Below are 15,112 nucleotides of genomic sequence, written 5' to 3'. Positions count from 1 at the left end.
AATGTAGCATATCGATAGCCAATTCCTACACCTTCCTGAGGGGTTCTACAACTAGAACTTCTTAGACTTACACACATACCACAGACTTTCCATCATTCTACACTACATTTATGTTCCAAAAATTCCAGCATTTGCTTTCTGATGCAAGGAGGCAAAGCCATCCACATGATCTCCCCATCTCCAACACCCTAACATCTACCACCAGGTAGCAACCAAATGTGTTTCAACCTCAAGTGAGCTAAAGCCCCTTCATGTCTTCTGACTTCCCTATCAAAAAATTAAGAGAGCACATTCAAAACTGTCTCTGTTATACATTCTCGTGAGTGCTAGACATAAAACATATGTGAGAATGAGGAAAGAGTTCTCCCTTAGGTATCCTTGGTTGACATAGAAAAAACACTGGATATAAATTTTAGCAAATTGATCTTATCCAATTCCTGCTTATGATCCTTAAAGACTATCTCTCTTAAAATTTGAGTAATATAAAGAAAAGATATGCACAGACATGCATATGTACTGAGTTTATGTACATTCACATAAAACTGATCTATCAATACATACAGATTTAGTTATAGAGAGATTTATGTGTGTGTATATACGCATGTATATGTGCATATATGTGGACATATGAATGTATGTGTAGGCACATGTGTGGAAATATGTTTTACATTTGTTTGCGTATGGATGCCAAATGTTTATAATGTTCAATGAAAAAGGCAGAAGTTGGACAGCCTTGGTAGCTCAGCAGTTTAGCGCCGCCTTCAGTCCAGGATGTGATCCTGGAGATCCGGGATGGAGATCCACGTCAGGGTCCCTGCATGGAGCCTGCTCCTCCCTCTGCCTGTGTCTCTGCCCACCCCCCTCTCTCTGTGGTGTCTTTCATGAATAAATAGATACAATCTTTATAAAAAAAAAGAGAGAGAGAGAGAGAAAGTCTTTATTATATAAATATAACTTGTGTAAGCATGTGGGTTAGAGCCAAAAGGGAACAAACACACACACTCTCTATACTAATACAAAGATGAGATAATAATAGACAATCACTATATCCCACCCAACCTTACATCAGTATCTTGTTTTCTTTTTTTTTTCTTTTTTTTATTATCTTGTTTTCTAATGCCTTTTAAATATAACAACATTGGACTGCTTAACTACTTCCACACTTTTCTACATACCTGTATCAGTCCTTAATATATTGCAGTACTACTAGTTGTGCCACCTCTCTTCAACTAACCTGAGAGCTAAAGATGAAGGAAAGTTTCATATTATCATCTCCCCCAGTGTGGTACTGGCACAGAGTAAGTGCTCAATAAATGTTCTTTGAATTAATGAAATGTGATATGGATCAATCGATGGATGGATGGATGGATGGATGCATAGGGAATGGCCTATATCTCTGAGAAACCTCATAGCAGAGATCGTTCTGTTCCCTTCCATGGTAGAACAAAATGTTTGGAATCCAGAAGCCCTGCACCCAAACAAGGGAAGAAGTTCTGAAGAAGACAGATGTTGTCCCATTGTCTCCACGCTGAGATAACGGGAAGCTCCCCTTTCCCTTTCAGATAAATGCCTTCTTTTGACTAATGTCTTCAATTCTTGATGCTAATGGCTTACAGGGAGGAGCAAAGTCTACCACAATAAAAATGGGATCATGTTAGAGAAAATGGAGTCTGTGAAGGTCCTAGAGTTCAGTCTCCCACCTCTGGGCAGGAGAAAAGTCCTACCAGTGGAAACACAATAGCTCCGTGGAGATGGGACTGTCTGTAAAGCACTTTCCTTGGGCCCTACTTAGTGTCCTTCTTCCTGACAAAAGGCAAGAATTCCACCAAACCTTTTGCAAGATTTGGTATTAAAGACCCTCGACTCACTAAAAGGTAGTTTATTTTCCTATACAGAGCTAAAAAAATCTCTCTACAAAAGCAGCTCACAGGTCAAGTAACAAAGAAAACATTCCCAATCTCACGGGTTTTTACTTCTTCAGTCTTGGGAAATTCACCAGGAAAATATCTCAAACATAATATATCGTCCAAACTGCTCTCCCACATTCAGGAGCAGCCACCAGGAAGATAATCTGGATGTGAGGAGTTCCAAGGGATAAAAAAAAGAGAAATACTGTAAGTGCATTAATGGGTTAATAAGTCTGCTACAAAAACCACGGACAGACATGATGGAATCCTATTGTTTGGGCAAAGGGGGAAGTATTCACAGCGGAATGGATGGGTTCATCTTTGTCTGCTGGAGATTGGAAAAAATTAAACACTTCATAAATCAATGGAAAATTCCACTTAAAATTCAAGCCTTGATTGAAAGCAAAGCCTATCTTCATTCCTTTGCTTTGGATAAGAAAGAAATTAAGCAATAAATTGAGACTGTGACATTTCCATTTGGAAACTTCAGTGCTCACAGGAAGTCAGAACACAGGATCAGGCCTTCCAGGGACTGACTGACTGCCTAGATCCAGTCTACCTGGAATGGCCTGATCCTGTTGGATTTCAGTGGTTGTTCACATCTTGGATAGAGCTTTATCTCCAGAAAACATTTCTGGAATGCCTTCTGGTAACTAAAGTTTAGGGAGCAGCCCCTAGAAAAATAAGGCAGGGCAGGGTGGAACCAGCAGCTCTAGGTTTTGCTCTCTGGCTTTCCTTTCTCCCAGAATGAAATTGGAATCACTGCAAATTCACAAGCTAATGGGCCGGAAATATCTGGCAGCTAGGGCAAGTTCACTGGCAGGTCTGGGAGCAACAGCCCAGCCTTGGTCCCTCAGGAAATGAGTTCACCATATCCAGCTCATCCAACTCCACATTTGGTCTAGACATCACAGCGCTGGGGTGGGAAGAGCAAGCCAGCTAGATGACTCCCCCTACTGGCAGATTCACTCAATATCCCATATCTACACCCCCTTGAATGGGATTTTTAATGCATCACAAGGACTGCTCCTTAGACTTTCATGGGATCCCACAAACATCTTTAAAGAAAATACCTCAGAAGCTCTCCAAGATTTTAGCTTCCTCCTCAGTAAATTCGGGGAGTGGAATAGTTAAGCCTTCTTTGCCTTCCAACCAGAAAGTTGTTTGTTCTCCTTTGCCCTGTGGGAAGCAAAGAAGAGTGCTGGTGAGTCACAGAGGAGGAAAGGCTGCCTGTGAAATGTGGCCTCTGAACAGACAACTCAGTCGGTCTCTCTTGCTTGGTGACTGAAATGCTGTTCTTAGCCAAACTGCAAGTAGGCAGGAGCAGCCTCAGTGAGGGAAAGGCCTCATTATAGATGAAATCTTTATTTCCGTGGGCTTTACTGATAAGCTTAAATGGGTAGTCTACAATGGCCTAGGAGGTGAGGTTAAGGTTGAATTTTGCTGCAAAGGAAGTCTTTTAAAAATAATAATCAGATCTATTGAGCTCTTATGATCAGTAGAGCACCAAGTGAAGCACCTCATATACATGTTCACATTTAATCCCCACATCTACCCTTTGAGGGAAGTATTATCATTATTCTCATTTACTGGCAAAACAACCAAGCCCCCAAATCAGACAGCCAGTAAGTAGTGAGACAAGATTCAAAGCTAGGTCTAGACTACTGCCTTCTAGAAAAAATTTCCCCTTACCTGAAGTCCATTGATCAAATACAGTATGCAAGAGCCAGGCTCACTCCTTCTCTTTCACGTCTTTCCATGAATCCCCCTACCCACCCAAACATTTAACATCATGGTAAACACCCACCACTTCCATCATGAACATCTCCAAGATGTTCTTGAGAACATCCATCCCCAACCTCACCAAAGGCCGATGGTTATCAGAAAGGTGAGTTTGCATCATGGCGTGTTTCAGCCAGCCTGGAAGGAGGAGAAGGAGAAGAGGAAAGGGAAAAGACATTTATATGAATTGAGATAGGGTCCTAGTGTCCCCAAGCCAATGGGCATCTGTCTCCTCTATATGGGAACATTAGACTCATGAGAAGGGATCCATAGAGGAAATGTGGGCATTATAATTCCTGGGCTTTTACTTGCTGTTGCTTAATGAAAGACTAGACTGGGGTGTTCAAGCAGAAGCCAAGAGACCATTTGTGACCAAGAGAAAAGAGGCATCCCCCAAGGGGTTGGTCTAGGTGGGAACGAATATGTTTTCTGTTATAGATTCTGCATTTACCTTTTGAGGGAACCATACAAATCTTCTCTGAAGGAGGAAGACCTGGCAGCTGCAAGAGCCTCCACATGGACGTCAGCAGTCTCCACATACCACAGTACAGAGATGCACTCATCCCATCAACTTCCTTAATATCTCCATCAGAGACTCCAATGAGGCAGGTGGGGTGCACTAAGTCAGTCTCACCTTGACTGGAATGGTGACTCTCTTTTGCAAATCGTACCCTCCCGATGCCAGCAGGATGGCTGCAGTGCTCCGAGAGACATGGATCTAGAGAGCTGCCATAAGCCAGTTATTGCCTAGTTACTGACTTGGTTGTGACTTTCATCTGGGGGTCAGCGGGCAGGGGGCTGGGGGCTGCTGTGGAGAGGGAATGCTACACTGCTTAAAATCTTGGGCTGCCAGCACCTTTCATTAAAGCAAATCACAGACAACCTCTCTGAAGTCTAGAACAGTTGGAGTGCGGCCCCCCAACAACCCAGACATTGTTCAGATGCTATTGATACTGCTCAAGCTTTAACATGTTCAGGTTAGAAACAGTAGACAGAACTAACTCCATATGCAATCTCGTACTCCCCATGGATGGAGGTCCACTGGACTCCTCAAGCTTCCTGGAATGGTACCAGAGCTGGGACACATCACTGAAAATGTGGTTCACAACCAGCACTATGTCTAGAATCAGGTTTGGATCCTACATCAGCAGCCCCACTTTCAAGATTTATTCCTAAAAATCTTGACACACAAGTTTAAAGAGAGGTTTAAATCAGTGTTTGAGGGATCCCTGGGTGGTTGGGATCCCTGGGTGGCGCAGCGGTTTGGCGCCTGCCTTTGGCCCAGGGCGCGATCCTGGAGACCCGGGATCGAATCCCACGTCGGGCTCCCGGTGCATGGAGCCTGCTTCTCCCTCTGCCTGTGTCTCTGCCTCTCTCTCTCTCTCACACTGTGTGCCTATCATAAATAAATAAAAATTAAAAATAAAATAAAATAAATCAGTGTTTGAGACTTGGCTGATTAGCCTAAACCATGAAGTACTCAGAAGAAAAAAATATTTTTGCACGTTTTCATATATTATGGACAATTTAGAAATTCAAAAGAATCTTAACCTAAATATTTTGAAAATTAAATCCTTAATAATTTTTTTCTAGCTGATAAATGTCTCGGTGAATAAATGACATGCTGTCTAGCAATAATTAATGCAATAAAATTACTGTAAAGCAAAAGAGTATGATATCCCCTGGAGTTCCTGGCCATAGATTCATTCTGCATCACCAAAACTAAACTCTGCATTAGGGATGGGTAAATTGCCACTCACCAGCCAAATCAAGCCCACCATTTGCGCTTACAAATTAAGTTTTATTGGAACATGGCCATACCCATCATTCACATATTATAAATGGCTACTTTCACACTAAAACAGTAGTTAAGTAACAGGGGCTATGGCCCATAAAGCCTAAAATATTTACCGTCTGGCTCTGAATGGATAAAGCTTGCTGACTCCTGCTTTTCCTTTAAATGGCCCTATTATATGTGTACCTGACTATTTAGAATTGAAAATCTTAGAAGGAAGAAGTCATTTGTGTTACGTAGAAAGCACTGTGCAAAACCCTGTCTACAAAGTTTGTGATCAACTTTGTCTGAAGGAGATAATGATATTATCCTCCAAATGGAAAAGAGTAGACAAAATGAAAATGGGTCTTCTAAAAATACCCTCTGGCGAAAGATAGGGGACTGGAGGGACAGTGAAAAATCGTGTTTGAAAAATACTGTAAATGATACTCATGCAAACTGTTGCTTTCCATTCTGGATGCCATGTTCACAGTGTCCCCAAACAGACAGTACCTGGATATGGTGGTTCCCACCACACCAGCCACCACAGGACCTACACACAGGAGAACAGAAGGGCATAGCCATTCTGCATTTCCCAAGGGTTTGAGGTATATTAAGCCAAGAAATGCCATTCAACAAATATTTAAGTGCCCTCTTCAGGCAGAGCTTGGCAGTAGACCTTTGAGTTTACAAAGAGGCAACCTACAGAATCCAGACTCCTAGTGGGAAACAGCTATGACTAAACAAAACAAAATTTGACAACAAATAGTCAAATATGATGAGCTGGATGCTTGTAACCCCCTCCCTCATTCACTTGTGGAAGCCCTAACTCTCAATACAAAGGCCTTTGGGAGGTACTTAGGTTTAGATGAGGTGGTGAGGATAGGGCCCCCAAGATGGGATTAGTGCCCTTATAAGAAGAAGAGACACCAGAGCTCTCTCTCTTTCTTCACTATGTGAGAACAGCCAGAAGGCAGCCTTTGGTGAGATAGGAAGAGGGTCTTTACTAGAACCCAACCATGCTGGGACCCTGATCTTGGATTTCCCTGCCTCCGGAACTGTGAAAAAGTAAATCACTGCAGTTTAAGCCATCCAGTCTGTGGTATTTTGTTATAACAACCAAGCCAAGACAGAAGTTAATGATGATGTAATTCATGCACTAGAGATGTCAACAAAGCAACTGCAGCACAAACATGGGAGTAATTAGGTCTGATTAGGGGTCAGGTTTTATTTTAGTCGAGCCTTGGAGGACAGTTAGGAGCAGGTTTAGTTACACGACTTATAGAGCCCAGTCTAAAATGAAAATAAGGAACCCCTCATCCCAAAATTATTAAGAAATTAAGGAAATTAACAATTATTATCAATACTATAGCAATGTTATATTATATATTGTATATATTTGTATATTGTATGTAATATTATGATATATTATTATTATATTAATAACTAAGAAATTAAGACAGAAGAGCATTAAACCAAATGCTAGTCACTTCTGCACGGGTCATGTGCCCATGAGTTTGACAAAAAATAGACCAAATCAAAGGGCATTTGATGTAGAGGTATGGGTGGTACGGGGGAGGCACCTCAATATAACTGTCCTGTCTCCCCTCAACTTTCAGTTCAACAGCTTGGAGTCTCTGGGTGTCTTTGCTGTTAGCAAGTAATCTAGCTAGCTGGAAATACATTCACAAAGACAAGTCAACCTTTTGTTTCCCCTTGAAGATGTTACCCTTCAACCTCATGGTCCTAAACACCTTAGACCTAGGGCTTGACTCCAGAACCACCTGCTGGCATACCTGGATCATAAGTCCCAGTGCTGTGTACCTGTGTGGATGCCAATCCTGAGCATGAGCTTCTCCTCAGGTATGTGCCCAATCTGGAAGTAGACAGTGGCATTGAGAACGTGCAAAGACATTGTGGCAATCTCATCCACATGCTGGCTTCCATTGCAGATGGGAAGTCTGCTAGCGCCAAGTACGCATCTCCAGTGATTTCACCCTGAAAATAAAGCAACTAAGTGACCTTCATCTGAGGCCCCCCACTTTAAAGACTCACACTCCCTGACCCCCCACTCCATCCATGTCCCAGCATTTCTACAAGTTTCTGCTCTTGTCCTGGTTCTTCCACAAAGCCTTCCTTCTGTACGCCCTCCTGCACACAGTCACTGCTTTCTCCTCTGAAATCTGATAGCGGTGGTGACCATATTTCCTCCACTCAAGTTCAAAACCAGTTAAACAGGCAGCAGCATATGAAAAGGGTAAATCTTGAAGGATCCCATGCATCCATCAAGTGGAATTCATGTTACCCAACCTGAAAGGTCTTCACCCCATAGAAGAGTTCTTAGGTACATTTATACATATGTATACATTGTTATACTTAGGTATAAATGCATGTATCTGCCTGAATTGTCCTCTTCTCTCCTCTAATAAATCCTAATAAAATCAGCTTTCAGATCCCTCATTCACAATAGAAAATAAATGACAAGTGTAAACTTTAAGGATACATTTGCCATCAAGCAGAATCCAAAGATGATGTGGTAAAGGTGGGATTTCAGGCATTAGCTAGGCAGTAAAAATAGCTCAGCCTATTGGCCACCCCAGAATTATACAAAATCAACCAGTGCACAAGTCTGACTGTTTCTTGGCTACCTCTCCCCATCATGGTAACATCCTTTAGACACTGAAACTGATTTAGTCTTAGCTCATGCAAAACATAATGGAGAAGATGACACCAAGAGGAAATCCCAGAGGACGTCCTCCTAAGCAGAGCTTCCATTTTATTTTATTTTATTTTATTTTATTATTATTTTTTAGAGCTTCCATTTTATTTATTTTTTTTTTATGATAGTCACAGAGAGAGAGAGAGAGAGGCAGAGACATAGGCAGAGGGAGAAGCAGGCTCCATGCACCGGGAGCCCGACGTGAGATTCGATCCCGGGTCTCCAAGATCGTGCCCTGGGCCAAAGGCAGGCGCTAAACTGCTGCGCCACCCAGGGATCCCTAGAGCTTCCATTTTAGAGTACATGTGACCTACACTTTGAGATTATTCACAGCATCTTTTCTTCCACCTTAAACAGAGGCATATCTATGGGGAACCCTGGGAAATAACTACTAAGAATATGTCCCTGGAGGGCATAACTGCACTGTCTCCCAAACCTCCCCAGCCCCAGAGCCACAGGCAGAGTCCTCCAATCATGGTCAGAGCTGGTGCCACCAATGGCTGCCCCAGGCATGTGTGAGCTTGGACACCCTGTAGTCAGCATCTGGCCTCATCAGAAAACTCAGAAAATACATGAAGCAGCCATCATTACCACCACTTGAATGAAGCCAAATTATTTGTTTTTGCTATCCTTCCCCAAAAGATCATTTTTGACTCTGGGTGACCATATTCATACATCCCTCCTGAGCAGCACTAGGCAGATGGTTGTTTCTCATTTTCATCACAGTTCTGATAGTCTACACTTGGGAGTCGGTCTTCACCTGCCTTGCTAAGGCTCACAGCCACAGAAGTGAGATTCACACAAAGTCCAAAGACAACTTTTAATAAAGTAAATATGAGATTCTCTGAATACAAAGGAAATATATTCAGAAGCAAGCTGGAGGGATAAGTCAGTAGAAAGTCAGTGCCTCTTTGGAAATGTGTTTACTGTGAGATAAAATAATGGAAGGAATCAAGGAGCAACTGGTGATTCTTGACAAGGACATACATCTGTGATTAATCATTAGCCCTTTTCCAAGAAAACAAACAGGAATAAAATATTGAGTTTCTGCCATGAACCAAGATGGACTGCTAGCCTGAAACAGAGCCTTCCCCTGGCTGACATCAAGGGCTGGGTCCACCCTCACTCATGCCCTGGAGTCAGCTGACAAGGAGAACGTGTTCCCTCCCAACCCAGGAGCCAGATGTCTCACCTTATACACATCATAGTTTTTAATGATCTGGTCAAATAAACTCTACATGTCATTAAGGAGCTTTATAACTTGCAAGGGGAGGAGGGGCTGAGGGAACACAGTTTTGTGAATCCAGCAATGTCAGAGAAAAAGATTGTCACAGACTCAAAATGTTCTGGTTCTATGGACCTTCCAGCTATGAGCTGTTCTCTGATGAAGCTGAAACCACAGAATAGGGATTGGTGTTGAATAGACTCTTATTTATCCCATCTCCTACAAACCCCTCCAAAGTCATCCTTCTAGACCTTTTGTTTCAATGGATTGGGATTTTGGTCAACAAAATTCCATCATCTAAAGGGATTGACTCCCATTTCTCTCCCTGCATTTTACCTAAAGAGACATTTCCACTGGTGAGTATAAATTGGAGGAGGTGGAAGCAGGTCACAGAAATGCCCTTACGATAAAGACTTTCTCCCTGAGGGCATCTCATTTTCCTCTATTGATTATAGAGTTGGATTGTAAAGATTCAATCTGCAGCTGTGGGAGCAAAAGTAAGCAACCACCAACCCACAAGTCAGTAATTTTGCTTTAACCAGTCTCGCATTAACGCCTTCAAATCCCCGACCCTGTCTCTTCCTCAAGACACACAGGAAGGGTGCTGGAATTTTAATAGCAGATGCTCCTGCCAAGTGTTTAGAGAGTGTACAGATGCAATCAGAGCCAAAAATGAAGCGAGTTTTGGGGTCTGAAGTCATGGGTGCATATTGTATTATGCAAAGAAAGGTTTTGGAGTAGATCAGAAATACTGGGGAGTTAGCTAATAATCAGACTCATGAGACCAGAGCGCCATCTAGTGGTCGCTCTCCGGCTGTTGCAGCCACCATCTTTCCTGTAAAAAACATTGTCTAGTTTCATGAATTCAAGAGCCTTTGCTTCTATCTTCTTTTACAGGATGACCAAAATGCCTGCAAAATGCTTGACCCATTTTAGAAGGACTTGACTTCCTCTTATTAAAGGTGAAAAAAGGCTATCCTGTCTACGTGGAGCCTCTTAGTGATGCTATTGCTTCCTGGGTCCTTTGGAAAGCCACCCCCGAGCTGTGGATTACCTTGGCAGCATTGTGGACAGAGGCCGATCCACCTTCCTCTTCTCTGCCATCAGCTGGTTGGTCCTCTCTTCCACCACACCCTCCAGGTGATTGGCATACATCTCCAGCTTGCTCACCATACTGTCTAGGATGTTCACGTGGCTTTAAAAGAACCCCCCATAATTAACACCTTTTTCCAAGAGCTTTAGGGCCAAAGTGGAGCAGAACTTCCAACCATACATTCCAAGAAAAGAAAATATGTCTTGATATTAAGGTTCCCTACTTCAGTGCTGCCAATGGACAGCAGTGAAATGACAATGACAATGAGGCCATGCAGCAGGACAGAGACTGCCCTCGACCAGCTCTGTGACCTTGACCTGCACCCTTCATTTCCCTGAGCACCAGTTTCTTCATCTGGAAAATGAGGAAAACAATACACACTTCCAGGGTCATTCTGAGGGTTCAGAGAGATAATGGGTACATAGCATCGAAAGTTGTGTCTGGCAGTCAGCAGGCACTCCGCAAACGGTGGCCTCCCCCACGTCCCAATATGCTCCAGATCATCATCACGATCATGAGTCAAAGATGCAGATTTCAGGACAGGACAGGTCTTTTTTTACCCCTAAATAATACCAGCCATTTTCTTTTCAGATGACAGATGTAAGGGGCACTTCTAGATCCTTTTTTTTTTTTTAAGATTTTATTTATTTATTCATGAGAGACAGAGAGAGAGAGAGGCAGAGGGAGAAGCAGGCTCCATGCAGGGAGCCCGATGTGGGACTCGATCCTGGGACTCCAGGATCATGCCCTGGGCCAAAGGCAGATGCTCAACCACTGAGCCACCCAGTGATCCCCACTTCTAGATCCTGTAGGCTCTTGCTTTATAAGTGTCTTTAAAAAATCATTCTTTTTTCATATGAGGAAACTGAGGCTTACATAGGAAATAGACTCACCTTAACACGGGAAACCAGATTTTCTGAGTTAAAGTTGTGATTGAGGGGATCCCTCTCTCTCTCTCTCTCTCTCTCTCTGTGTGTGTGTGTGTGTGTGTGTGTCATGAATTATAAATAAAATCTTTAAAACAAATAAAGTTGTGATTGACCTGAGACATACCATTTAAAACAATTTTGGTGTGGAGAATGCAGAGTACAGGGCTGTTGCGTTAAGAATGCATAGCAGGATGGCCAAGTTTAGAGTAGATGCCAGACTCCCAGCCCAGGGCTCTTCTATCAACTCAAGCTACTTCTAACACGGCTGTGCCTGCATATGTTCAATGTGCCAAAAGATGACATAATTATCCTAATATGAAGCAAACTACTTTTGAGGAAATTGTTTGAGAGGGGCATGAATAATTTAAGTTAATGACTCATTCTAAGGCTGGTGAATTATTTTTTATCCCATAGTCCGTCACAACGGATGAGACATGACCCTTGGAATACTGGTTTGAGAAACATTCTGGGGTTATGTCACAATTCCCTGGGAAAGGGAGCCTTGATTGATTAGTGATATCTGAAGTGGACAAAGGAGGACAATGGAAGTGCTGATGTCTGATACATTTTTGTATCATTTGTGAAACAAAGGCAGAATTTATCACTCATTAGCCAGCATGGAACGCAGTGCTTTGCATGTGGCAGGCATCGAGTGAGTATACGATGAATGAATGAATGAATGAATGAGTGGAAGAATGAATGAATGAATGGAGTGAACCACACAGGAGCAATCACAGCCATATAGTTTTAAAATTCTAATGGTTAAATGATTAGGAGAAAATGTTGCACATCCGACTCATCCTTTGGAACTGGCTTCTCATAAAATTTTCTTGATGGAGGAAAAGGTGGGCTTCTTCTCTGGAGATTCATCCCAACATGCTCTCACCATGACCACAATCTTTTCATTGCCCTCCTCCTCAGACAGGGAAGGTCGAAGTGGATCTGATGCCATGGGGTCTTTGATTCGTTTGATGATTTCTGAAATTCATGTGGGGTGTAGATAGCCAAATGTCTGCAAACTTCATGCCATTTAGTACACTTCACTTTACACATATGTGCTCTTAAATCTGTAAACTGAATTTTTAAATAAATTGAACAAATTGGAATGTCGGAGAAATCTGAATATTTGATGAGAAATATTCTGAATCCTCCCGGAAAATGAAGAGTCCATCTGTAAAACATGTCAGTGCCTTCTAATGAATCTGTTCTTAGACTAAGCTGTGTTCTTTTTTTCTAATAGAAGTTCTCTTGAAATAAAGCATATGTCTATGTGACTTCAGGAGTGTATAAGAATTTGGGGTTGGAAATCCCCAAAGTGCGTCTTATACAATTTGCATTCCATATGAAAAGGCACATTAAAGTTATTTTAATGAAAAATAGTGTTACCCCCACGTGCTGCCTCCGTGTCCAACTTTGTAAATCTAGTTCTTTCACTTCTGCATTGACTTCTACTGACATTTATTAAACATTCTGATTAACCAGGTTTTGTAGAGGAAATAATCATTTGAAAACTGTATACCTGTTTTGGTATAAAAATACTATGGGTGTAACAACATGAATGAACCTTAAGTGCATGTTATACTAAGTATAAAAAGTAGTTTGAAAAGGCTACATATTGTATGGTTGTGTCTATATGACATTCTAGAAAAGGTAAAATTATATAGAGAGAAGACGGATGAGAGGCTGCCAGGAGTTTGGGGCAGAGAAGGTGTTGAACAGGTGAGGCATGGGGGATTTTTTTAGAGTGATGAGACTATGCTATATGATACTGTAGAGGTGGGAACATGACACTATGTAATTGTCAAAACCCACAGAACTTTACAGCACAGAGAGTAAACCTCTCTGTGCACACAAAATCCTCAACAATGTCATTTAGGGTATTGGAGAATCTCAGAATAAACAAAGACCGTGACAAAAGAATGACTTAAGATCATTAAGGCTAAATGAAAGAACCCATTCACAATCACGATATTTTAGTCGGCAAGATTGCTTCTCACAAGGGGACAGAGTAACAACTCTGAAAGTCCTACACACATATGCTGCGGTTGGATAAATAAATAAATGGATGGCAGATGGTGGGAGCCAGGATCTCACTGTTGAAAAGGGAGGTTATGGATAAGCGATAGGGAGACTAGAATAAATGAACCATGTGGCAATGATGTTGGAAATGTCAGTATGAACTCGTGTTTAGCTTAATATAGATACAGATGAGTAGATACAGATATGGAAATCGGTACGCAGAGGTTAGTGCACACACATGCATTTCCTGCTCAGTCCACTGGGAGGTGCTGAAAGCAACATCACCCCAGCAGCAGCTAGCACACCCAGCATCTGGGGCTTGGTTTCTAATATCATTCTCCAGTAAAAAGAACCAGAGGCCTTGAAGAAATGGCTGATTCTAGGGTCATGACAGGGTAGTACAAGATGAGACTGAGCATCTTCTACCGCCAGGAAGTAAGGCAGTCCTTAACAAAATAAGTCAAAACACAGCAATGGATATATGTCAAAGGTACATAGAAGCCAGTTGAAATGGCATGGTCAAAGATGAAACAATTTGAGCAATAAAATAAAGTCGTGTTAGATGATAACTCCGAGGATAAAATAAATATATAATGGAATATACAAATGTATACGCATATTATAATATAAATATGCGTAATAATGCAATACCAATACAATGATATTGTGTTTATCTGATTATTAATATCAAGAATTGGATAAACACATACATGGGAGAGAACAAATAAACTCCTGTGGAGAAAAATTTCAAACAATTTACTTAGATATTCTCCATTCAAGGTCGTGGAACACAATTCCCCACTCCTTAAGTGTGGGCTTCACATAGTGACCTCTTTCTTAAGAGGACCATACAGGAAGAGGGGAAAGCAGGTGTAACTTTACAGTGGAGAAACCCGACAAACCTCATCCAGGTCCAGCTTGACAGTGATAGTCATGTTGGTTGGCTGTACCCTTGACATGATGTGACGAACACGACAATTTCCCTCCATGGACTTCCTCCCAAGAAGGATAAGCCCAGTCTAACCATGAAGAAAAAAATAATCAGATGAATCTCAAATGAGAAACATTCTACAAAATCCCTTGTCAGTACTCCTCAAAACTCCAATGTCGTAAAAATTAAGGACAGGCTCTGAGAAACATTCCTGAAGAGCATAGAGTAGACATGATGGCTAATTGCTGTGTGGTGTCCTGGATAGGATGTTGAGGTATGAAGAACATTGGGTTAAAAACTAAGGAAATCTGGGGGTGCCTGGGTGGCTCAGTCAGTTAAGCATCTGACTCTTGATTTTGGCTCAGGTCATGATCTCAGGGTTGTGAGATCGAGCCCATGTCAGGCTCAGCACTTGCTTAAGATTCTCTCTCTCCTCCCTCTGCCCTTCCTTCCCTCCTTTTCTCTAAAGCAGAAAACTAAGGACATCTGAACAAAGTGTGGCTTAATAATACAAGTCACAAAACTGTGTAAAATATTATCTTGTTTTTGTCAATATAAATACTTGTGTTTAAATGCACATTTTTAATGCCTAAAAGTAACCTGAAAAAATATACATTAAAAAAGGATATACTGTGAGTAATTGTGGGGTTTTTGTTTTGTTTTGTTTTGTTTTGTTTGGTCCCAAACAAATTGTAATTTGAGACATTGTACAACAATAGTTTTATTTTTCTGT

The 15,112-nt window shown here is 41.8% G+C and overlaps 1 pseudogene; it reads right to left on the bottom strand.

The window, feature by feature from the left end:
• Nucleotides 1-1,730: 1,730 nt before the first annotated feature.
• Nucleotides 1,731-15,112, bottom strand: part of LOC121476803 — a 46,910-nt pseudogene continuing 33,528 nt past the window's right edge.

This window comes from Vulpes lagopus, chromosome 2 (assembly GCF_018345385.1).
Source record: "Vulpes lagopus strain Blue_001 chromosome 2, ASM1834538v1, whole genome shotgun sequence".
Classification (NCBI taxonomy): domain Eukaryota; kingdom Metazoa; phylum Chordata; class Mammalia; order Carnivora; family Canidae; genus Vulpes; species Vulpes lagopus.
This window is presented reverse-complemented; position numbering and strand designations above follow the sequence as displayed.